This window comes from Dreissena polymorpha, chromosome 11, assembly GCF_020536995.1.
Source record: "Dreissena polymorpha isolate Duluth1 chromosome 11, UMN_Dpol_1.0, whole genome shotgun sequence".
Taxonomy (NCBI): domain Eukaryota; kingdom Metazoa; phylum Mollusca; class Bivalvia; order Myida; family Dreissenidae; genus Dreissena; species Dreissena polymorpha.
The window spans coordinates 55,979,212-56,006,739 of NC_068365.1; the positions used below are offsets into that span (position 1 = coordinate 55,979,212).

General features: G+C 36.9%; 1 protein-coding gene and 1 non-coding gene across 2 annotated transcripts in view; one reads left to right on the plus strand and one right to left on the minus strand.

The window, feature by feature from the left end:
- Nucleotides 1-27,528, minus strand: part of LOC127850939 (probable mitochondrial pyruvate carrier 1) — an 89,268-nt gene that overhangs the window by 43,104 nt on the left and 18,636 nt on the right. The window lies entirely within an intron of this gene.
- Nucleotides 19,717-19,798, plus strand: Trnas-uga (transfer RNA serine (anticodon UGA)). Its single transcript has one exon. It is a non-coding gene; the product is annotated as a tRNA-Ser (tRNA).

Below are 27,528 nucleotides of genomic sequence, written 5' to 3' on the forward strand. Positions count from 1 at the left end.
TTGATGATAACGAAGATTTGACTGCACTACCTATCAACAGGGTTTTCAGTCCCCCACATGTCCAATTATTTAGTAACCAGTTTGACCCCTTAATGGACGTGATTTTGCTCAATGATTTCAAATACGTTTCACCATGGATTGGAAACGAAATGCTTGCTTTAAGGACTATGGGTTTGCCTGTTTCTTTTTATACAAATTCATTAATGCAGTCAATTTAAAAATGTCAGGTTTAAATTATATGTTGTGTGGAATCTATGTTGGATTCCGATCAGTTGCAGTCAATCGATGGAAGTAAGATTGAGATTGATTCCGATTCATGCTTGCTTGACCCTGACGGGGAGCAACGCCAGCCTCGTAGTTGAGCAGAACAGATGGACGATCGTGACAAGGTTTCTTTATGATATGTATAGATAACATTAATTTTTCAATACACAAAATGTTGTCACTGTATTTTTTTCGTTCAAATCTTTTCATACATAAACAAGGTTTTGTCTTAGTATGGGGTATACTTCCAGTAATCCATCCCATAACATGTTGGTCTAAATTATCAAAAATTTATGTTTAAAACATAAATATCACTTATTGTATGTGTACATCTTATTATGTTACGCATACGTGTGTAAAACATCACCATTGTAAGCAGGTAAAGGGATAGCCAAGCTGAGAGAATCCACGGACTGGGGATAAAGAAACACTTCAGTTCACTAGTCGGAAATGCAATAAGTGAAGACATATTGCAAAGGACGGTAAAAATACAGGGTCAACCACTACTGCTTAGTAAGACATTGACATTAAAAGAATAGAGAGAAGGACCAGATTGAGATAGAAATAGTGGAAGCAGAGGTATGGGTTGCCGAAAGAGGCCGAGGTCAATTAAGACCAAACCCCTTTACCAAAAAAACAGATTTAAAGTTCTTGAAACAGATGATCAAGTGACTTATTTGTGCAACTAAATTCAATTGCATTATTTTCTTAAAAAATTACTAAGTTTGAGAGGAACAGGTTTAACTGTGATTAATTCCTAACCAGGAGGTGAAAAACTGGGGTGTATCTGCCACTATATGGGACATATATACAATTATAGTGTCATATATTTTTGGCTGTGAATACTTTAGAACAAGGTTGTCAGAGACTGGGGTGTGTCTGTTAATTGATGGGACACATACACATGCATCAAACCCAATTAGGTGGCAGTGACAGTGAATACTTTTAACACACAATTATAAAATCATTAATTTGGAAAGCGTTCCAAGACACAGCAGCCTGTACAGTCGTCACTCTGGGCAACAAAAGAAATCATTTTTTGTTTGTATCTGTTTTTTTAGTACATTCTATATTGAAACATTTACTTTAAAAAGTGACTAAAAAGACATTACTAAAATGTCTGTTATAACAGCATTACGCATTATATATTAACACATGGCTAGCGATAGGTTTATTTAGCCTATAATTATATGCTACTGATAATTTTATCATTGAAAATTATAACATTGTTAATTGTGTGTGAAGCTTAAATAGACGAACATGATGAAAAAATGCTATTTTGGCATTTAACGTTAAATGCATTTATGTTTACAAGTTTCCACATAATCAATATAACGACACAATTTCATTGCCAAGAGACCCAATCAAACCAGGTAAAACCAGACCAGACCCAATCAAGGCCGGTAAGAACTGACCAGACCCTATCAAGGTAAGTTAAACCAGACCAGACTCTTAACAAGATTGGTGAAACAAGACCAGGCCCAATAAAGGACCGAAAAACCAGACCAGACTCAATAAGGGCTGGTGAAAGTAAACCAGATGCAATCAAGGTCAGAGAAAACAGACCAGACCTAATACGCTGGTTAAACCAGATGAAAACCAACATATTAAGAAAGGTGAAAGAATGATTAAAAGGGCCATAATTGCGGAGAGAAGGATGTACAAGCAATTGTTTGCATAAAATAAGAACCATATTAGAAAGCCAAGCAAATACTGTATTTAAAAAGGTCAAGTTTAAAATTCCATGTTTTAAAGAGATTTTTCTGGTGCAAACTTTAGCAACAAAGCAATAACACTAATTACAAGCTCTTTGCAGCATTTTGTGCAATAAACTGGAAGCTGGTAGGCAATTTCAATAAAAAAAAACTTCAAAGAAAAGTGATACACAATTATTTAAATATCTATCAAGTCAAGAAAATCGTGATATAATATCTTTTTAAAACTCCAAAAGTATCATAGATTAAAACCAGGAAAGTGCCCAAATACATTAAAATTTATATTTAAAAAAGTGCAATGGTCATAATAACTTATGATCATTTAAAGTTATTTTAAACACCAGAAAATACTGTTAAACTGCTTTACTCGGGAATGGCCTTAATTTTTTCGCACATTTTGGCCAAATATTAAGAAGAACAAGAGATATGTTTGTCAGAAACACAATGCCCCCTTTTGCGCCGCTTTGAAATAAAATTTCAATATATCATTTGGCAGGTTTAAAAATTATCTCCCTTTTAAAGCTTTTTACTTCCCTTGTATTTTTTTTTTTACTATTGACCTTGAAGGATGACCTTTACCTTGACCTTTCACCACTCAAAATGTGCAGCTCCATGAGATACACATGCATGCCAAAGATTAAGTTGCTATCTTCAATTTTGCAAAAGTTATGGTCAATGTTAAAGTTTTCGGACAGACTGACGGACGGACAGTTCAAATGCTATATGCCACCCTATTGGGGGCAGAAAAACAATAAGATTCAAAGAACTGAAAATCATTCCTAGAAATTAGTTAAAAAACGTGAGTGCTATACAGGATGTAACTCCAAAAACTCTGACAATGTGACTTAATACAAGGTGTGTTGGTAAAGTTCGTGGACAGGAGACATACAATGATTGGCAATCGAAATTAAACGTTATAGCATGGTAAAGTCAATTGTTGCCATAAAGCTTTTGTCTTTTATTATATAACAAATAAAACGGCCAGTAACACAAGTCAAACACAGGGCACTTTTGCAAAGGCAACTCCACGTCACTGTCCACCACTCCACCATACACAAATGTTTTCTGAGTACAATCCTTGCCACTGTACGATGTACTTGCTCGTGTTATATCTGAATTGATCTGGACTTGAAAAATACTAACTTGACCAAACGCCACAATCTCTCTTATGTAGTGATACTTGAGAGCATAAACAATTACAGCTCATTGTTGTCTTACCACAATAATCACTCTTCAGTCGAGAAAACACCCCAAAGTCCATCGGTGCGCTATCAGGACTGTCTTGTGTATGTGGAAGACCCTCTACACCCAACATTATGCAGGCTTCATTTTAGTGTTGAGATCTTTGAGTTGGACCAAACATTATGCAGGCTTCATTATTGAGTTTAGATCTTTTCTTTGGATCCAACATCATGCGGCTTCCTTTTAGTGTTGAGATCTTTGCTTTGGATCCAACATCATGCGGGCTTCATTTAGTGTTGAGGTCTTTGCTTTGGATCCAACATCATGCGGGCTTCATTTAGTGTTGAGATCTTTGCTTTGGACCCAACATTATGCAGGCTTTATGTTTGTATTGAGATCTTTGAGTTGGACCCAACATTATGCAGGCTTCATTATTGAGTTAAGATCTTTTCTTTGGATCCAACATCATGCCGCTTCATTTTAGTGTTGAGATCTTTGCTTTGGATCCAACATCATGCGGGCTTCATTTAGTGTTGAGATCTTTGATTTGGATCCTTGGGTACTTCTGTCCAAGTGCCGTTTGGACTTTGATCTTCATCAAAAGAACAGTCTATGGCATGGAAAACCAGTGGACATGGTCTCCAGAGCTCACTGGAAAGATTTACATCTGAAAGCCCAGGTTTACATTTTGAATATCAGCTGCTTCTGTGACGATTAGATATAGGAAGGTTTAACCTTGTTTGTCAACACAGACACATCAGCTGCTTTACATTGTCTGGTCTTCTTATCTGGGAAACATGTCCATCTTCTACTTTCTTCATTTTGATTTCTCTTTCAGCATTTCTGTAACACTTCCATTTACATTCTGATCCACTTGCAAACACTTTACAGTACAGTCTTTAATTGAATGACATCAAGACTTATCAGTCACATTATCTATTCACTGATGCTTTGCCATAATGTCAGAATGTTCACTGCAAAAACAATATGCTTTTTTGCAAATGTAAGCTGATTTAATGATGTAATTGAAGTCCAAAAGATGATGCCGAATGATGATCTGATACTATCTCAAGTATTTCAGTAGTGCAAGCAAATCTAGTGCAGTGCTTATATTATTGTTAATAATCTGCTTTTAAAGTGCCCCACACATAAATACAAGTGTTACTATAGAAAGAGTAATAATTTGTTTAAACAATATATTCATATTTACAGTTCAACATATATAATTTTATTATGTTTTTAAAAGACACATTTTTGATACATTGTCCAAGAACCTTATAACTGCACCTTGTATTGTGATTGCTCTTTAATGCTATGAATAATGATTCATTACCATTCAAAAAAATTCTCCCAGTATGGGTAGGCATTTGTGTTTATTAATTATACTTTTTGTTGACACAGGAGTATTCATGCTCATGTTTAAATAGATTCTGTGTTAATATGCATGTCAAGGTCAATCAGTCATTTAGAGTGCTACATACAAAACTTTTTTTGTTCATAATTAGTGAATGATTATTACAGGTAAACAAAACAATAATAATGTGCGAAAATGAGACAGTATAAATTAGGTCTTTATAAGCACACTAATACCAGACAACCAAAAATATTAAATTATTTTGCGTTGAAAAGAATTTGTACTTCAGAAAATAAAATAAAGACATTTATCAACATGGTTTGGATGTCCTCTGGTTAGCAATTAAACTTTATTGTTACTTTGTAAAAGTAACTTAATTTGGTTAAGTTTGCACCAAAAAAAACAAGATGTGTTTGTGAAACACAATGTCCCCCTATATGACGTTTGACCTTGAAGGATGACCTTGACCTTGACCCTTCACCACTCAAAATGTGCAGCTCCATGAGATACACATGCATTTCAAATATAAAATTGCTAGCTTCAATATTGCAGAAGTGACATTACATGAGCAATTTTGACCCATATATTTGACCTTGAAGGATGACCTTGACCTTTCACCACTCAAAATGAGCAGCTTCATGAGATACACATGCATGCCAAATATCAAGTTGCTATCTTCAATATTGCAAAAGTATTCATAAAATAAGCGATTTGGGCCACATATATTTGACCTCTGACCTTGAAGGATGACCTTGACCTTGACCTTTCACCACTCAAAATGTGCAGCTCCATGAGATACACATGCATGCCAAATATCAAGTTGCTATCTTCAATATTGCAAAGTATTCATAAAATGAGCGATTTTGGCCACATATATTTGACCTCTGACCTTGAAGGATGACCTTGACCTTTCACCACTCAAAATGTGCAGCTCCATGAGATACACATGCATGCCAAACATCAAGTTGCTATATTCAATATAGCAAAAGTTATTGCAAAATGTTAAAGTTGGCACAAACAGACCAACCAACCAACCAACAGACCAACCAACCAACAGATACACATGCATGCCAAATATCAAGTTGCTATCTTCAATATTGCAAAAGTATTCATAAAATAAGCGATTTGGGCCACATAAAGTTGACCTCTGACCTTGAAGGATGACCTTGACCTTTCACCACTCAAGATGTGCAGCTCCATGAGATACACATGCATGCCAAATATCAAGTTGCTATCTTCAATATTGCAAAAGTATTCATAAAATAAGCGATTTTGGCCACATATATTTGACCTCTGACCTTGAAGGATGACCTTGACCTTTCACCACTCAAAATGTGCAGCTCCATGAGATACACATGCATGCCAAATATTAAGTTGCTTTATTCAATATAGCAAAAGTTATTGCAAACAGACCAACCAACCAACCAACCAACCAACCAACCAACCAACCAACCAACAGACCAACCAACCAACAGACAGGGCAAAAACAATATGTCCCCCACTACTATAGTGGGGGACATAAAAACAATTACAAAACAAGACTTAATGCATGTGCTTAGTGTCGTCCCTGATAAGACTGTGCAGTTCAAATAGTAGTCTTATCAGGGCCGACACTTTCTGCATTTATGTCATTTTCTCTTCTCAAGAAAAATTCACATTAGGGGCGACAATTAATGCACATGCATTTAGCCCACTTTTCCCAGAACGAGGCTCAATTGAATTTACTGTCGTACAGGTATAGCTCTACAGACAGTTTTAATAAAGTGTATAGCTCTACAAATAGCTCTTACAAAGTTTGGCGAAATCCAATATTACATGCAGAAGTTATTAAGGGTGAAAGAGCCAATCATGTTGTAAACAAAGCCGAAGCATTTGAACCATACAAATAATGGCTGTGAAGATGCTTGCAAACCATGATATCCCGCCATCTCCAATGGTGGCATGATGAATAAAAGCATTTGATCAATATGATGCTTAAAATAGGAAGACAACAGATGGGTCTGTGGTGGAGAGGAAAACATTCAAGGATGGCATCATGTGATTTAACCCGCCACCGATTCCCACCACCATGATGGGATCTATACCCCACATGAAGACATTTTTCACCACGCCCGTCTTCTTCTGACCACCAGTCCGGGTGATGCACGCTATGAGCCGCTGCCCCAACAGAAATTGCGCTGCACCGCCTGAAGCTTTCCTCAGCAGAAGTGGCTACAGTAGTACGGCACGCCAGGTCTGCAGTGAGCATCACTACTATACACTCCTGACAGAACACCTACTCTGTATCTCCTGCGAGGCACTACGGCTGCCACAGAAGACGGCAAGACAGCAGGACTCTGATGATGAAGACACAGAGGAGAACCAGTATATTTTGGCAGGGCTTCAGTCCAGCTATCCTTCAGAGTCTGTCACCAGCTGTGAGGAACATGTTCCCTGCGATCATCTGCGGCAAACGGGCTATTGATAAATCTGTGGTGACCCTGCTGGATGACAGGCTGAACGCAATATCCATGACAAAGGTGCTTCGCCTCATGAAACGGCAACACGACAAGTGGTACGCAGAGCGACAAGACCTGTACCAGACCTTTCTGTTTAAGGCCCACACAGCCAAGACAACCTCACAGTCTGGTCAGTCAGGGATTCTGCAGTATGTCAAGCCAGCTGGGTCATACACACCTCCCATTGCACAGCCGCTGCTGCCAGATGAACGTGTCTTTCGCAGAGCTCACCTAATCCAAGAAATGGAGCGTATGCCAGATTACAGGGCAGATATTCTAAGCACAACTGGCGAAATCCTGTGCATTGACGGCTCGTAAGTACTTGAAAATATAGTTTTTTTAATTGATTGTTACCCTTTTAATAGAATATTTTTCGTGATTATATTAGAAATATTGTGTTGTTTACATCTTATTTTTCAGGAAAAGTGAGATCCCACCAGCTTTTCATATATGTAATAAATAATATTTACAGACACTGAAGAAGATCTATGGGGCGGGTCAAGACACAATGCAGTTTGTTACGAGTATTGTCAATGAACGGGGTCAGTTCGTCACGACTGTCGTTGTAGCGTCCGAGTCTGAGGGATGTTACCAGCGAATGGCGCGTGGACTGGTGTCAAGATTCAAGCGGGCGCATGCACCAGCTCCTAAGATCCTATATACCGACAATAACTGCTGTCGGTAAGTATAACATAACCTGTTTGCAAGCTGCATTATACAATTATAGCATTTTATGTTTGTCTGTCTGTTAGTGTCTGCAAGACAAAATGTGTATAAACACTTATTTACTCACGAGTCTAACCTGCACATAGAAATGATGACATTCAGAGAAATGTATCTCTTCTGTATGTTTCTATGTTCAATATTTTATTTTTACGCGTGCAAAACAGATTTGGAAATTCGGATATTCGGATACTATGTACATGTAACAAAGAACACTCATTTTTGTTATTAAAATATTGTAGACCCCAACATTGTTTAGCGTTATCTCTTAAATAACACCTAATGATTAGATGACTGTAATACTAATTTAAAAAAGAATGCATTGTATAAGGATGATTTGGTTTTAAAAGAGTGAGAAGAGAGTAATTTTATAGGAATTTAATAGTAATAAATTTAAATAATATCTTCACACATTTACAGATTGTTGACTTTGACTGAGCCTCCACCCCAGTGGTATGAGCCTTCCACCATAGTCTCATGCCTTAGCATCTCCATCCGAGCCCCGCCAGTGGCTTCACATGGAGTTCAAGCCGCCCCAAAAGAAGCAACGCACGTGCAGCCACTGTGAGTTCACCTCCAATGTTAAAAGTAATGTCACAAGACATGAACGAGTACACCTTCCTGATGAATCAAAATTTCAGTGTGATCAATGTGAACAATCCTTTACCTTAAAACAAACTTTAAAAAACCATTATACAGCTAAACACTCAATACAAGTTCAACTACCAGAAATCCCTTTATGGCCAAAAAATCCGAATGAGTGCCGTATTGCTCCAAGCAGAGAGGCTTTGGAATACAAAAATCATCGGTGAAGGAGAGCTTCGATGCGCAGGTAAGGGGTGATCCGTCACTGGCGGAGGCAAAAGCAAAGGAGCTGGGTGGGGATAAGTTGTGGATGCTGAAAGTTGTCCTGACAGAAGATGTAACCAGACAATATCCTGGCAAAACAATGGAGTGGTTACTTCAAAATGATATTGGTATGTACTAATGCAGTATTATTAATTTAATTATTGATTAAAATGCATTTTTCTTAAAGAAACGTGATATTATTTAAGAAATAATTATTTTACGTTATAGTTTGTTGTTGAATAACCCTCGGCCGGAAGTTTAGATGCGTAGGGATTAAATCATGATTAAAATTGACTGTTACAGGACATCTCGCGTACATGGTGGCAGAGTATATGGTCAATCCGGAGGGAGGCAGAGTGAAGAATACACCTCTGCAACTCTTGCAGAAACAAGTCATGAAAGACCTAGCAGAGCACTACAAACAGATAATCATAATGGTTCAAGTCCGAAAGAAAATGATAAACTTACAGGTCAGTTTAATTTGATTAGTATTGAATTTCAAAAAGAATGTCACATTAAAATAAGTGTTACTACAAGGTCAGGCTAATGAGATTTTTACTACAGCAAAAAAGTGTGTGATGTGCAAATGTACAATGTGTTAATTTATGTACATGAAGTAATATTTAAAAAAATGTAAATGAAAAATTGTTGCACATGTATGAAAATCTATTTCAGACTCTATGTGCGTCCACCCAGACTGCCCCTGCTGTGACACCCTCAGCAACTCCCTCTGCCACATCTGCCATAGAGGACTTTGATGACGATCTTGTCCTCGCTGCAGCTGGTAAGATATTTAGGAAAATAGTAAACAAAGAAAATACTTTAATTTACAACTTATACCTTTATATTACTGTCTTTAATTAACAAAATATTGCATTCATGAGCATGTTATGATAATATTATAGGCAAATACTTCTGTACATGAAGTATAAAGACCACAAATGCATGAGAATTTAGTGAGTTATGTAATGACACTTCCAACACATAATGTTTACCTGCAGGTAATAATGTATTATTTTACTCTTTCTCCTTGCAGAAAATTTTCTTCAGAAGTCTGAGTTGTCAGTGAATACAACACTGACATCTGTGGGGAAGCTTGCATCACACCCCTGTGACCAGCCGTCCACTTCGTCCACTCCGTCATTTAATGTTGTGTATGAGGGCTGGCAGAAGTCATGGGAACAGGCTTCCTCACATGGAAATATCACCCCCAACCTAAGATGGCTGCGAGGAAACATTGTGCATGGCCTCTTCAATCCATCTCAGCAACACAAGATAACAGATGGGTCTTTGGTTGAGAGAAAAACGTTTAAGAAAGGTATCATGTGGTTTAACCCGCCACCAATCCCCACCACCATGATGGGATCGATACCCCACATGAACTCTTTCTTCACCACTCCCGTCTTCTTCTGGGGACCAGTGGGAGTGATGCACGCTAAGATCCGCTGCCCAAACAAAAATTGCCCTGTACCGCCTGATGCTTTCCTCAGCAGAAGTGGCTATGGCAGTACCGCACGCCAGGTATGCAGTGAGCATCATTATTACACGCTCCTGACAGAACGCCTACTGTGTAGCCACTGCGAGGCACTACGTTTGCGACAGAAAACTGCAAAACAGCAGGACTCAGATGAGGAAGAGGAGACCCAGTTCATTTGGCAGGGGTTCAGTCCGGCTATTCTTCAGAGTGTTTAAGCAACAACAATTTCACAACACCAACGATCAATGATTAAAATGGAATGAAGAAATGTTTACTGACCGAAACATGACTAACGGTTCAAATTCCATATTAAAGGAGATAAAACTTATCAAATGTTTTAACACAAGAAAAAGGTTTAACTTCTAGATTTTAGAATCAATGAAGACATTTTTGGAAACAGCTTTTATTGAACAATTTACCAGTGAATATTTAAAGACTAAAACATCACAAGTCTCGTCTTATTTCTACCCGATTTAAATAGCTTTAACAAAAATATTGGTAAATCCACTCAAACGTTATATCATGGGCACCGCCATCTTTGTCTTGCCTAACAACCATAGTTAAAAACCAGAACATGGCTTTAAAAATAGAATCTTTAAATATCAATGGATTTCGCTCCAAACAAAAACAAACTTTCATTAAAGATAATATTTCAATTAATAAAATAAACATATTATGTATACAAGAAACTCACATAGATAATAACAACATTTCTTATCAAATAGAAGATTTAATATCAAATGTATACTTTTATGTTTGGAATTTTTTTAATAAACACTAATGGATGTTGCATAATCGTAACTGATACAAATATTAAATGTACTAAATTTAAAATTGGTTTTTGATGGTCCTTTTATTTCTTTAGACATAGAATACTGTAGTGATTATTTTAGAATTTGTAATATCTATGCGCAAAACAAGCCTGGCGATAGAAACAAATTTTTTGAATTAATTGCACAATATTTAGTTTCTTTAAATAAATTAATTGTTTTAGGTGATTTTAACTTTATGTTAAACCCAAAATAGGAGGTACTGTAATGGTGACACTGCAATGGATCAAACAAAGACCTTCTCTGGTCAAGTGTCTAGTGACACTGCAACAGATGAAACAGAACCCTTCTCTGGTCAAGTGTCTAGTGACACTGCAACGGATGAAACAGAACCCTTCTCTGGCCAAGTGTCTAGTGACAAAGCAACAGATGAAACAGAACCCTTCTCTGGTCAAATGTCTAGTGACACTGCAACGGATTAAACAGAACCCTTCTCTGGCCAAGTGTCTAGTGACACTGCAACAGATGAAACAGAACCCTTCTCTGGTCAAGTGTCTAGTGACACTGCAACGGATGAAACAGAACCCTTCTCTGGCCAAGTGTCTAGTGACAAAGCAACAGATGAAACAGAACCCTTCTCTGGTCAAATGTCTAGTGACACTGCAACGGATTAAACAGAACCCTTCTCTGGCCAAGTGTCTAGTGACACTGCAACAGATGAAACAGAACCCTTCTCTGGTCAAGTGTCTAGTGACACTGCAACGGATGAAACAGAGCCCTTCTCTGGTCAAGTGTCTAGTGACACTGCAATGGATGAAACAGAACCCTTCTCTGGTCAAGTGTCTAGTGACACTGCAACGGATGAAACAGAGCCCTTCTCTGGTCAAGTGTCTAGTGACACTGCAACAGATGAAACAGAGCCCTTCTCTGGTCAAGTGTCTAGTGACACTGCAACAGATGAAACAGAACCCTTCTCTGGTCAAGTGTCTAGTGACACTGCAACAGATGAAACAGAACCCTTCTCTGGTCAAGTGTCTAGTGACACTGCAACAGATGAAACAGAACCCTTCTCTGTTCAAGTGTCTAGTGACACTGCAACAGATGAAACAGAACCCTTGTCTGGTCAAGTGTCTAGTGACACTGCAACGTATGAAAACAGAACCCTTGTCTGGTCAAGTGTCTAGTGACACTGCAACGAATGAAACAGAGCCCTTCTCTGGTCAAGTATCTAGTGACTCTGCAACGGATGAAACAGAGCCCTTCTCTACGTAAAAAGTTATTTTCCGGTGACACATGGTAAACAAACCAAACGAAAGCACGTTCTGTATCTCAGATCGCTGTTATCGGAGTATTAATAGCAAGTTTCAATTCAAATTTATGTTTGAAAACTGCTTTTAATTTGATTGTTACCTATACCGTCATTTTATTGATGTTTGAACTTTAACTCTTGAGTTGTCACATAATTTCGCGACCCGGAAAGTTTATAAATTCTTCGGAGTGATTTGTGCTTTTAAAACTGTGTCTTCTGCATTATTTTATTGGTATTCAACATTTATTCTGTTGTAGAAAGACATTTTAAGAATTCCTAGCTTGTATTAATGTGTGCTTTTCCTTTGCACATTGATGGTTTTTGTGGCTTTGAGCCAGTGTGTGATAATGAGTATGACGATGAAGATGACATTATTCCTGAGAGGAGTGCTCAGTTAAATGGTAAAAGTGAATTCATTAATTGTGTAAGTTTGAAATATGCCGATAGTCAGACAAATGTGTTGCAAAGAGTCAGTGAAGAATACCAAAGTTGCTCAGAATCTCAGAAAAGGGTTCAATGATTTAGATACATTGGAGGGTTCAATGATTTAGATACATTGGAGATGCTTTCTGCCCTTGACCCTAATGTGATAAAAAAAGAATGAATCCTGTCTAGCATTCTTGAGAAGTTATTGTTTTTACAAATAAACATAGCAGAATGATAGAAATAATAAAAGTTGTGAAATGAACATGTTTTGATTTTGAAAAAAAACGTCAATATTGTTAGCACAAACTTCTCCCCGATTTTCCAAACTTCTCCCTGTTTCTGAAAACAGGAAGAAGTCACTTCTCCCTATTTGTAAAGCCTAGGGTAATCACTGCTTAGTGCTAGTGACACTGCATTGGATGAAAACAGAGCCCTTTTCTGGTCAATGTCTAGTGACACTGCAACGGACTGTCTTGGAAAATAATAATACCCCTTATAACATAAACATAGGTAGGGACGTCGATGATTGCGGCTATACTGTCTTTACCTTCTGACGCAATGTACATATCAGGTTTATAAAACAATTTGTAATTAATTTAAAATAAAAGGAATTTTCTTCAAATTCAACACCGAAGTAAAAGAAAGATTGAAATGCCTATTTATGATATTTAAATGCTCTAATAAAGCGAACACTTTCTGCAAACTGCTCTTAAAGTTGACTGACATTTGGAAAAAAATGTCCATGGGAGCGGCCATCTTGAAAATCATGTGATCAGTGGGTATGCAAAAGTGCGTGTCATGGGTCAAGATCGACATATATTTTCAAGCCGAATATGCGAATTTGCAGGGGAGATCACTCTCTTTCCATCGGTACCCATGCTCTTGACTTTAAAAAAAATTCTAAAATTTGTCATTTGACGAAAATAGACAATATTTGGAAGCCTCTCCAGTTGTTGTAGGTCTGTAGAAGTGCATAGAAGTAATATAGTACATTAATTTGATCTTTTATAAACCCAAATGTGTTTAAAAAGTTAATGAAAAGAAACGCTCAATTTTTGCTCACCCGCTTTTAATATGGTGACCCTATCCGGACAGCAAGTTGTCACATATTTTCGCGACCCTGCAAAATTTCATTTCTTCAGCAAATTTATGTGTTTATTTAACGCAGCAAGATTTTCATTTTACGATAAACCTATATACAGCCTGTATTACAGGTCTAACTCTAAGAAAGTGACCTTTTTAAAGATTATCTGTGAATTTACAGTGATATTTTTACAAATTTTCTCATGTAAGTCCGGGGACTCGATAACTTGCAAATCTATGAATATTAGTCCCCAAATTTAAAGAATGAGTCCAAGTATTAAACGATATTATTTTTTTAGAAATTTCAATGCAGTTTTGCCAATTTAGGACTCACATGATTAAAAACTTTGCATCCCCAGAAGTTTTTGTGAGTCCGGGATGCAGGACTCGCAGGTAAACAAATCACTGAATTTACAGGTATTAACAGTCTGTTGTTATGTCTGAGTCTGGTGATGATACTGTAGACAGGCCTTCTAACAGCCCGGTGTTCAAGAAAAGGAGGGTGAAGGTGCAGGTATGTTAATTGCATGTATATTCGCAATTGTGTGGTGAACATTATTCATATTGTTTTGTAACATTCACATTCAGGTATGCACGTGTAAATGGACAAGGCCTTTCCATACGCACACAAATTTTGACCCCTGTGACCTTGAACTTGGGGTCCGCGTTAAGGTTTCGAAATCTGCGTTTAGGTTTCGAAAAAAGCGTTTTTCGAGGGCATATGTCTTCCGATGGAGACAGCTCTTGTTTGTTCTGTTAATATGGAATTGATCCAATTGAATAAAAACATACACTACATAATAGTGTTTGTTTCTGCATATAAGAAAGTACGGAAGGACAAAAATCATCTGTAGAAAAATAATCTTCTCTTAAAACTTTAAAGCCATGATATTTTAAGGAAAATTTTCTCCTGTTGCACATCAAATTTACTTATTACTCAACCATTTAGTTACTGCTTGCACATATATAAACACTTTATAGCTGCTTGTACAATATACAATCTAACTTATTGTGCAGTGATTCAGATAGTTTATAGCATGGCATAGTTGCTTTATTGTAATATAAATTTTAGGGGGTTATTAGTACACTGTAACTCCAATATAGTGCGGTCCGTTATAACGCTGTGTCCAATATAACGCGGGGGGTCCTTGGATCCCGTTTTTTCTCCAACCTTCCATTTCTGATTCAAACCAATGTTATGCATCTTCATGTATTTTCAGAAAATTCAAAGATGGCGGCGATCACAGCCTGCTTGCTTTATCCGTCCGTTTAACCGATTTTAATCGATTTTAATCGATTAGAAGTTAAACGACACGAGAAAGCTAACTGGTGTTAATCTCTTGTGTAATGTCAATAAAGGTCAATAAAGGTGTGAAAACTTGCGAGTCAGTGTTTATTACATGTATTCTCTATCAGAGCGGCTCAGTGCGCTATTTTCAATAAGGTAAGTGCAAGTGGAATAATTATCAAATTAAAGTTATTCAAAACGATTAAAACATTTTTACTTTGATTTGATTGCAGTTTGTCCATATGAAAGGAGCGGCTGTGAAATATACTGCGCACAACTAGTGTACTGCGCAGCCAGAGACTCGTGCAAGCAGAGAAAGATGACGGAATATTTCACATTTCATAGCGAATAGATGAATTACCTGTTAATGTTTTGTATGTATCGTGTATTGTATAAACTTAGACAGTGTTATCGTTTATTATATGCTATACATGCTTGATAAATAAAAAGATCTTTGTTTATGTTTAATGTTTCTGTTGTTTCTGTACGTGTACGGATAATAAATTAAATAATCCTAACGATTTATTTACGTGCTAACGCAGTATACTTAACAGAGATTCACTTTAATTTTTGCCATTTATCAGAAAGTCCACGGAAAGCACGATTTTTACATGACGCGTATGACGCATAAAACATTTCTTTGTACATGTGTCGTATTGCATTCAATCTAAATTTAAAGTCGCTCGCCCAATTAAAGCTCTGTCCCATAATGCACTGTACTCTTTTTCTGAAAATTGGCGTCGGCATATGGATGTGCTTATGAATCTCATATTTCTCGTCATAAATGTTAAAGATTATTTTTTTCGTAATTGATGTTGTAATTATATTGGATTATCGGATGCATGTGCACATTAGAAAAGCGGTATGTATTACGTTATCGTTCGATTCGGTTTATATGCAAGTATTTTCGGATGACAACAGAGCATGGCAATACACAGGACCTATATTATAGGCTATACTTTACCTGTTTTTATATCCCCCTGCAATAAATTAGCTCAAAACTTATAACGCTGTCCGTTTATAACGCGGTTGCGTGGCTTGGACCCCGTCATCCGCGTTATATTGGAGTTACAGTGTATTACAGATTTCTGGATTCAAGGTCATATTGTGAGAGGTAATATTGTAACATATTGTAAAAGATATTGTTGTGCTAGTGCTTGATGCACCTATTAATCTGAATCACTGCAGTGCCTTCCTGGGGCCCGTTTCATTAACGATCGTACGACAATTTTAACTTACGAGAGAATTTTGTAATCTAAATAAGTACACGTATTTGCTCGCCATTTAATAAGTGGAATAATAATGTTTTATGTGTACCGGTTGTGGGAAATGCTTTTTTATTTTATTTTAAAGGTGACCACAGAAAGTGGGGACAAGGCTGTACTTGTATATTTTTACCGCGTTTGTGACTCGGAACACTCCTCCTATTTCATCTGGACCCTTCAAATTATGAATGGCGCTCTTATTTCAATCGGAGCTATCTTGGCATGGGAAACCAGAAAAGTACGTCATTTTTATCAACAATGTGATGTTTCATTTGAGTATGTGCCTCGAAATGCGCCTATTTATTTCATGTGTATTGACGCACTCGCAGCTGTGAATCGATCGCTTATCCGTCACAACCTTATACATTATTTTATTTCGAGATACTTTTATGAGATTTTATTAGTTGTGTGTAGCTTTTACTATCACGTAATTAAACAATCATTTCATTTAATATTACCTTGTTACTGAAGAAATGTATATGTGAAATATCATTTTGATGCGACTTCAACTGTTTGTTCCAATATCTATTCATCTCTGCACTGGTAAACATCAGCAGTGCGAACATGTTAGAAATTAATTGTTTGCAAATATTCAATTGAAAACAAAACTACTTTAATGCAATATTTTGAGCAAATACAGGACCCTCTGCCAAGATTATCGTTAGAAATGGGATAAGACAAACATCGTTTCACTTCAAATTGATACTGAACCTCTCTTATTACAATACAGTCAATCTCAACTATGCATGGCCCCATTACCAACCCTGGGGCGCCCGCCCACATAGGCCATGCCCACCCAAAATTGCCTTTTACTATCATTTCTACACCAATTCACTTCTAATTGATACTGAACTTCTCTTATGACAATACAGTCAATCCCAACTATGTATGGCCCCATTACCAACCCTGGGGCGCCCCTGGGTCAAACATGTGGCGTGGGGATACGCGTCGGCCTCTGCCGCGCCATTTCTAGTAATTTCTATGTTTTCAAGTGTAGCAGGGCTCGAATTTAACTTTTTTTTCTACTTGCAAAACATTGCGAGCAGCTTTAATACCAACTCGCAAAAACAAAAACATTCTCGCAAATTTTGCTAGAAACAAAATTTAATTTGGTTTTTTTATATTCAACAGTTAACTTTGCTTTATCTTTCGTATTGTTATTTTCATCTGTGGGCAAAAAGAAACTAGTTATTTTTCGCTTCGACGCCATGTCTGGTCAAGTTTAATGAACACGTGTGAATTATACGACTGTTTAACGTTCTTTGTACCAATACCATCCTCGTATCTGTACTATAAGTATACTAGTCTATATACAAGGTGCGCGCTTCCGCATACGGGTATTAGGACGTTCTATGACCTATGGTTTAGCGTTCAGGACGTCGAACGCATTTAGCAATATTACTGTTGTTTTTTTCACTATTCCTTTACTCGCAAAAAATTACTAGTGGCTTAAAACTTAACTTGCAATCGGTATTTTTCACTCGCATTTTGCGAGTGTGCGAGTGTTAATTTCGAGCCCTGGTGTAGTTATACTTATATAAAACTGGTAAAATTCTGCAGTTTTATAAGTATATTACATGTACTTAAACGACATTGTTCACAAATGCACAAATCTCTGAACAAATCTCTTTAGGTAAATTACGCAATTTGCAGATTTGCTATACAGTATACCAGACACCTGTAAAATAAATTAATTTGTGTTCTTGTAATTTAATTGACAACAATAATAACATTGTACGCGAACACAATTATTACCTTAATCAGGTTACACATTTTATTTACACAAAGTGTTTGTATTACAACACATTAAAAACGCTTATGTGAAAACATGTTTTTTTTCTGTTTATTTTGCGGATTTTAGAAATTGGATTGTTATTAATTCATTAAAAGCAATATTATTGCACATAACATATTATTTATTAATTAACTTTGGTAAAAGAATATACAAATACAACATGTAGGCAGATATTGCTGATCTCTACGAGATATTGCTGATCTCTACAGTAATCATGATAGTTTCCCGATATCACATACAAATATCTAGATATGAATTCTGGGATCTGTTAAGATCCTTTCTTGTAAAACGGTTTCAGCTCAATTACTCAGATGAATGAAACAAAAAGAGCTAATTTATTAAAAAGTGATCATTGAAAATGTGAAACTTTATATCATGGTTAATAAATTATAATGCCTTGATAATGGTTTGATGGCTGGATTCAAGGTCTATATGATAAGTGTATGAAAATACACAACTGGTTTTAGCCCAATTATTCAAGGTCTATATGATAAGTGTATGAAAATACACAACTGGTTTTAGCCCAATAAATTGAGATTTATTTATGCTATTATAATGGCACTTTGCATTGCACATGGTGTTCGTTTTGCAATTCAAAATTACTGCAGTAAAAATATTGTTTCCGCTCAATAGCTTAACACATGAAATTATATTGTCTATCTTAATTGTCAATGCATTATTGGTTCAAAATATTATCTATTGTTTAAGAAGTATATAGCTTTACATATTCATTGAAGGTACCGGTTTGTCACTTTAAATGACTTTGTAGTTTGAAATTCAAATTAAAAAGAAATGTCAGCATACAAAAGGCAGCCATAAGCGTATAAGCACATTGTTCTTCAATAGGTTTATCATAAAAAAACAATCAGTGTTTCTTTGTTCCTGTCATTGATAAAACAAAGAAATGAACTTGGTGAAGGTTGATACGCCTCAAATAGACTAAACATGATATCCCTCCCCAGTGAATTCCTTTCAGCTTAATCGCCATGCAAGCTCAATAGAAGATATGTTATACCTATTGAAATGTTACTTAAATAGAAATAACTTTAATGTTACATATCATTTTGTTTAGTTTAAAATTACAAATTTATTCTGTGTACGTATCAGGGTTTTTTTTTGGCCCGATTTTATAGCCAAAATTCGGCTATGTTCCCAATCCCAAAAAGTATACTTTTTTCCCAAAATGTGGCTAAAGTCTTATGTGTATTTTATCTCAATTTTAATTCAATTACATCTAACAAAGTATTATATGATTTTTTCTTTTAATTTGAATGATTATAAAGAGTTAAATCAAATTTAGTATTTCCCTAATCAGTGGACTCTTCGTGTGGAGAAAAAGGCTATTGAATGAATTTTCCCAATTTCATGAAAATGCCGATAAAATTCCCAATTCCAAAGCCATGGGCTATCTTCCCAAAAAGTGGAAAAAAAACCTGCGTATGCTAACCATGATATCTATTTTCTGCACTACTGTTGACTGGTATTGCAATAGGTTTTGAAAACAATGAATACATTTTGATAAAAAAAAACATGAAAAACTAGAACACTTAAAGTTCTTGAGCATATATAAGTTGTTTCCACCTGCCACTTTTTAGTAATGCATTATTTGCAGTAAATACTGAATTGTTTCATGTATTCTTGTAATATTGCAAATTTTAAGGTAGCGCACCCATAATGATTTCCCACGATTTCTTAGAAGATTGAAGAGCCAGTGTAAAGTTGCCGTGGCCGAGTGGTTAAGGCGATAGACTTGAAATCTTTTGGGATTTTCCCGTGCAGGTTCGAATCCTGCCGACAACGCATTCTTTTTGCGATGCATTTTATTTCTTTTCTTACGTAATTTGATTTAATATAGCATATAAGCTATGTTTATTATCCCCACGTTTTTCGGAGAAAAAGTGGGGATATTGTGGTGATGTGCGTCTGTCCGTCCGTCCTGGCCGCCTGCTCCTCCTACACTATTAGCACAAGAACCTTGAAACTTACATACATGGTAGCTATGAGCATATGTGCGACGTTGACAGTGACGGAATTTTGATCTGACCCCTGGGTCAAAAGTTATGGGGGTTGGGGCGGGGCCGGGTCAGAGATTTTCACTCATTTTTTTATGTGATTTTTTATTTACTTCTTCATTTCTGCACCGATTTACTTCATATTGATACTGAGCCTCTCTTATGACAATACGGTCAATCTCAACAATGCATGGCCCCATTACCAACCCTGGGGCGCCCCGGCCACAATATAGTCATAGGCCACGGCAACCCAAAATTGCATTTTACTATAATTTCTTCATTTCTACGCCGATTCACTTCAAATTGATACTGAACCTCTCTTATGACAATACGGTCAATCTCAGCTATGCATGGCCCCATTACCAACCCTAGGGCACCCCGCCCACATAGGCCACGCCCCCCAAAATTGCCTTTTACTATAATTTCTTCATTTCTTAGCACCGATTCACTTCAAATTGTAACTGAGCCTCTCTTATTACAATACAGTCAATCACAACTATGCATGGCCCCATTTCCAACCCTGGGGCGCCCCACCCACATAGGCCATGCCCACATAGGCCACGCCCACCTAAAATTGCCTTTTACTATAATTTCTTCATTTCTACACCGATTCACTTCAAATTGATACTGAACCGCTCTTATGACAATACAGTTAATCTCAACTATGCATGGCCCCATTACCAACCCTGGGGCGCCCCTCCCACATAGGCCACGCCCACCCAAAATTGCTTTTTACTATAATTTCTTCATTTCTACACCGACTCACTTCAAATTGATACTGAACCTCTTTTATGACAATACAGTCAATCCCAACTATGCATGGCCCCATTACCAACCCTGGGGCGCCCCGGCCACATAGGCCACGCCCACCCAAAATTGCCTTTTACTATAATTTCTTCATTTCTACACTGATTTACTTCAAATTGATACTGAACATCTCTTATGACAGTACGGTCAATCTCAACTATGTATGGCCCCATTACCAACCCTTGGGCGCCCTGCCCATAAAAGGCCACACCCACTCAATATTGCCTTTATCCCCACGCTTTTTGAAAAGCGTGGAATATTGTGGTTATCTCCGCCATCCGCCTGTCCGTCCTGGCCACTATCTCCTCCTACACTATAAGCACTAGAACCTTGAAACTTACACACATGGTAGCTATGAGCATATGAGCGACCCTGCACTATTTGGAATTTTGATCTGACCCCTGGGTCAAAAGTTATGGGGGTTGGGGTGGGGCCCGGTCAGAGATTTTTACTCATTTTTTAAGGTTATTTTACTATAATTTCTTCATTTCTACACCAATTGTCTTCAAATTGATACTGAACCTCTCTTATGACAATACGGTCGATCTCAATTATGCATGGCCCCATTACCAACCCTGGGGCTCCCCGCCCATATAGGCCACACCCACCCAAAATTGCCTTTTAATATAATTTCTTCATTTCTACACCGATTCACTTCAAATTGATACTGAACCTCTCTTATGACAATACAGTCAATCTCAGCTATGCATGGCCCCATTACCAACCCTGAGGCGCCCGGCCCACATAGGCCCCGCCCACCCAAAATTACCTTTTACTATAACTTCTTCATTTCTACACCGATTCACTTCAAATTGATACTGAACCTTTCTTATGACAGTATGGTTAATCTCAACTATGCATGGCCCCATAACCAACCCTGGGGCGCCCCGCCCACATAGGCCACGCCCACCGAAAATTGCCTTTTACTATAATTTCCTTATTTCTGCACAGATTCACTTCAAATTGATACTGAACCTCTCTTATTACAATACAGTCAATCTCAACTATGCATGGCCCCATTACCAACCCTGGAGCGCCCCGCCCGCAAAGGCCACGCCCACCCAAAATTGCCTTTAACTATAATTTCCTTATTTCTACACTGATTCACTTCAAATTGATACTGAACCTCTCTTATTACAATACAGTAAATCTCAACTATGCATGGCCCCATTACCAACCCTGGGGCGCCCCGCCCACATAGGCCACGCCCACCCAAAATTGCCTTTTACTATAATTTCTTCATTTCTACATCGATTCACTTCTAATTGATACTGAACTTCTCTTATGACAATACAGTCAATCTCAACTATGCATGGCCCCATTACCAACCCTGGGGCGCCCCGCCCACATAGGCCACGCCCACCCAAAATTGCCTTTTACTATAATTTCTTCATTTCTACATCGATTCACTTCTAATTGATACTGAACTTCTCTTATGACAATACAGTCAATCTCAACTATGCATGGCCCCATTACCAACCCTGGGGCGCCCCTGGGTCAAACATGCGGCATGGGGATACGCGTCACCCTCTGCCGCGCCATTTTTAGTTATGTTTGTCGTGCTATACAGTGTATTGAAACAGCATGGAACTTAAATGTACATTGCAAGGTAAATATATTAATATAAATCAAAGTAGGTTAAATACATCAATAACTATATACCATTAAATGTGCTTGTTTATATTTTATGTTTTTCACAACTGCCTCTGATGCGATTACATGTTTCTCCCTCATTCAGGTATTCACGGAACCTTTTGCCCTTTTTTGTGTAAACTGCGCGCAAAAATGCAATTTTTGAAAGTAATGCGCCATGCCCCTTTGCCCTCCTGGGAAAAACATTAGCACACTATGCAAAAAATTGTACAAAGAGCACTTGCCTGGTGGTAAACTCAACACCCAAGATAGGAATAAAGTTAAAGGTGTACCAAAAACCTCCTGTTTCGCGGAAAGTGTATTCGGACAACTTGATCATTTAATGCGGACAAAACCGAACTTGAAAACATTAGCCGCAGAGTCGTGTATAATGTTCCTTAATAATCAAACTTTAGAATGGCTTAACTCGAAGGAGGACATGGAGTGTGATCAATCAATAAAGGATGCAGCCAAAGAAGAAAAAACATTAAGAATAAACTTCAAACTTAGGTTTAATGCAATATAAGAAAATCGTAGAATTACTATGCAAGAAAAGATTTTGAAGAGGGAAAATGCAGAACGGGAAAGAATTCATAAACAGGAACTGTACACTCAAAATGTTTTGCACCATGGTTTGTGGCAAACAGAATCTCAAATCAACAACATGGTTGCATCATATGATACAACGTCTGCAAAAATCAAAGCATTAAAAGCCCAATTAAAGTTCAGAAAAGAAGTTCTGGTCCAAAGAGGCTGAGAATAGGTCAACTTTTAACTTCACTAAATCTGTTGAAGGAACGAAATCAAGAAAATCGTTGAGTGTTGATGAACTGATATCCAATTAAAAAACCCTTGCAATACAAGCTATTGTTAAAGATAAGGACAGTAATGAAGAAAAACATCTTGTTGGGAAGCGTGTACGACACCGATTTGATGAAATGTGCAAAGGCCAGAAGGTTCCAATGTGGTATACTGGGAAAGTCATCTCTCAGGTGCATATGATATCTAATACAACCCTTACAATGCTGGAACTGAATATATTTGTTCATTGTGATCAAAATGTGTGATTGACTGTAGTTATATATATATCTGTCATAAAATTTCATTTTATTAATTGGTGATGGAATGCTTTACTTTCAACTAACTCCTACAAACTTTGCTTGCTACTTACACATATAGACAATAACCATTTATCTATACTTTTTGATGATATCGAAAATTACTAGTGGATTTTGTTTAAACCTATTTATTTTAGCTCGATTAATGCATCGAAAGCCTTGGGCTTATATGGACACCGTCGAGTCCGTTTCCTGGGAAGAACCAGTTCATGGTGTCTATGGAGTAGATAATGAGAACGCTCATTAAGGCAGTTTTTGAGCTCTGTCTTTTTTCCAGGTGCCTTGGTTTAATTCATGGTTCAACATTATCTATGACGGGGACGAGGCTGTATACACATACCATTGCCTTGACTCTGACTTGGATTCTGACGATTTAGAAATACTTGTGTAACACTGTAAGGTATGCTACATGGATACCTTTTCTACTTTTCTGTCTAGTGTCTACATAAGAAACAAGAGCTGTTCTCCATAGGACATATGCCCCCGATAAACGCTTGAATAGAAGTTATGATCATTTTTTGAAACCTAAACGCAAATTTCGATACCTTAACGCGGACCCTAAGTTCAAGGTCAAGGTCACAGGGGTCAAAATTTGTGTGCGTACGGAAAGGCCTGTCCATATACAGGCTTTTTCCGCCCTATGCCACGGGTCCGAAATTCGGCCCCATTCCCAATGCAAATCTGGTTGTCTTTTTCCCAATTGAAAAAAAATTCCCAATTCCAAAAAAAAAAATTTTTTTAATTTTTTTTATTTTTTTTAACCTTAAAATATATGAGTTAACCTGATCCAGTGTAGAAAATAGAAAGTACTGCATAATTAAATTATTTTTTGCCTTGAATTTGTTTAAAAAACTGTAAAATATGTTAATGATTATTTAAGACTTTCCTTATTTTACTAAAAATTCGGCGCTTCGCGCGATTTTTTTCACCTAAAAAAAGGTCAGGCCTTTTCCCCAAATTCAGATTAAAAAACCTGCACTTATTACACATGTTCATAATATTTTGTAAAATTTTAATAATAAGTTATGAAAATAGTCGTTATTTACCAGTTAACAGCTTCTTTGAAATATAAGAAACACTTTTTACATGCGATAATTTTTCCCAATTGAGCCAATTTTGCGATTAATTTATTTCCCAAAATGGGGGTTTTCACGACGCGAAATTCCCAAAATTCCAGTGTGGCGTTTCCCCAAAATGGAGCGAAAAAGCCTGATATATATATGCATACCAAATATGAAGGTTACATCTGAAGCGACATAGAAGTTAGGAGCATTTTTCGAAATTAAACGCAAAGTGTAACGAACAGACAGACGGACGGATGGACAGACGGACACTATATGCCCTCCTTCGGGGGCAACGGACAGACAGACGATGAGATCACTATATGCCCTCCTTCAGGGTCACTATATGCCCTCCTTTGGGGGCATGAAAATACAAGATAGACTGTATACATACAAATTTAATAGTGCATATATTTTTATAAATTGTTTTGTAGTTTTTACCCTATTATACAAGGTTATCACATGTATTTCTGTGGCACTTGTAATATGTTTTTAAGAAGTCATATTACAAATGTATACATATACGTTCAAAAACTATCAGGTGAACCTGTATTTTGTGATATTTTGCCTAAAATGGTAAAATATAAAATGCTGTCGGACTTTGTCAGAAAAATGTGACCAAAAAAATAATTCAAAACCTAATAACTCTCTTATACATGGTCCAATCTGACTGAAATAAAAAGCATTGTACTGCAAATCAAAATACCTTTAAAATGATATAAATATGACATACATTTTGTATTTGTTTGAACTTAAAAAAAAGTCCAATATCCCTAACATAGGTAATTCATACTGGAAGCTAAACAATTCCATTTTTGAAGATCAAGATTTTGTCTCTGCTTTTGAATATTATTACATGCCATACCTCCTGATTTTGGCAGAATATTCCTCATGTTGGGCTTTTTGTCTCTATGTCCTAATTTGAGATGATTTGTACCAGGAACATATCTTAGTTCTAAAAGACTACTTTCAAATTTAACAGAATAATAAGGATTGCATATTGTAATACTTTTGGTTACAGCATGAGGATAGCTACCACAAAAAGGCACAAATACTTACTTTTTAAGTAAAAAAAATCTTGATTTCTAATCTATATCAAACAAAACCCTACTATACCAGAGGTTTCAACGAGAACTGATTTGCAAGTGACGTTTAAAAACATGGCAAGCAGTGACGGACAATGGCTGACCAGAATAGATTGACCACAAGCTTTATGTCTTGGCAAGTGGACATATATCATTGCTGTTATGTCATGTTATGCTGTTATATCATAGTCCTGCATTAATTGATGTTAAGATTAAAGTGCAAAGCATAAAGTCATTTTTTGATTACTTAACCCTTTCAGTGCTGGAACCCAATTTTAAAGGCCTTTGCAAACAGTTTGGATCCAGATGAGACGCCACAGAACATTGCACCTCATCAGGATCCAAACTTTTTACTTTTCTGATAATATTCTTTGAAAAAAATCGAAGAAAATGCTAATTTTAGAAATTCAGCAGCAGGGGTGGCGAAATCAAATGTCCGAGTTGCCCGAGTCGTACATTTGCTTGTCTGGGCAACTGATTTTGTTCAATTAAGTTGTCCGTGGACAACCAGTCGGGTCGAGGAATACAAAAAATACATTGTATTAAAGCCGTTATTAAGATTTACAAAACCGGATGTTGACACGCGATTACATTGTCAGTGCTATTTGCAGATCAATCAAGCTCAAATACGGGCACTCTCCTGCCCAGTGATCTCCCATATTCTACAAGTGACCATGAGCATGCTGCATTTTCAACATTCGGCCAGACTGTTAGACAGTGTACAGGCTAGATTGCTCGTTCATTCGGTATCTAAATATTGAAAGTTCGTCTTAAATTTTAAAATGCATTAATAATACAGAATGTTTGCTAAATTCTAGCATCATTTTTTCCTCATGTTTTAATTCATAAAAATTTGAGCAAAGCCGGATAGTTACGTTGCATATGGCAATGGTTGTCATTAAAATTTGGAAGTGTTTGTCGGATTACACATTTGCCTATGCTCATTTGAGAATAAACAAAACGTTTACAGTTGTGTGTAATTAATTCAACAAGTCTTTGTTAAAACGCTTAAAGTGATGAAAAAATGTTTTGACAATCTTACGCATGAAGTGCACAATTTCAACGATGATTACACAGTTGCCATCATCAGTTTTCTAAGTAACTGGCCACGATTTTATCGTGGAGGTGTACACCGTAGGTTCTGATTATAATGGTACATGTGTAGGTATAACAATAAATGCGTTTATAATTTATATAAACATTAACGGACAAGTGTAGCTCAGCAGCGGACAAGTTAAATTTCCTAAATGGTTGTCCGTGGACAAGTATAGTTTTTTGAGATTTCGCCACCCCTGAGCAGACGACAAATTTCCCAGCATGCAAAGGGTTAAATAATAATGACAAGTACTGGCTCTACCCAGGAGCCACTCAAACGGTCTCACTTTGCCACGTTTGCAATGCAGTCAAACTCCAATAGTTCTTAAATTAATTATACTAATACATTTACAATAATAATAATAACAAATTGACTTACTGTGCTTTAAAATCCAACACCAATTTAAGACATCAGGTGATGAATGCAAGCAAAAGAAAAACATAGAAAATATAGTTAACATGTAAACACAGTGCTGAACTATATCATACATGTAAATGTTAAAAGGCTATGTTCACAACATTTCATATTTATTTTCAAAATACATGTCATTTCTTAGCCTAAGACTTCAAATGAAAATTGTTTACATTTACACAGGCTAAGCCATCGACTCTTTACACAATACATCAAATAAGACAATATATGTTCAAACACTGCATGTTAACCATTCCAAAGAGACATATGGGGGAGCAAAAAGGAGCTGTTAAAAGCACCCGGGCCTG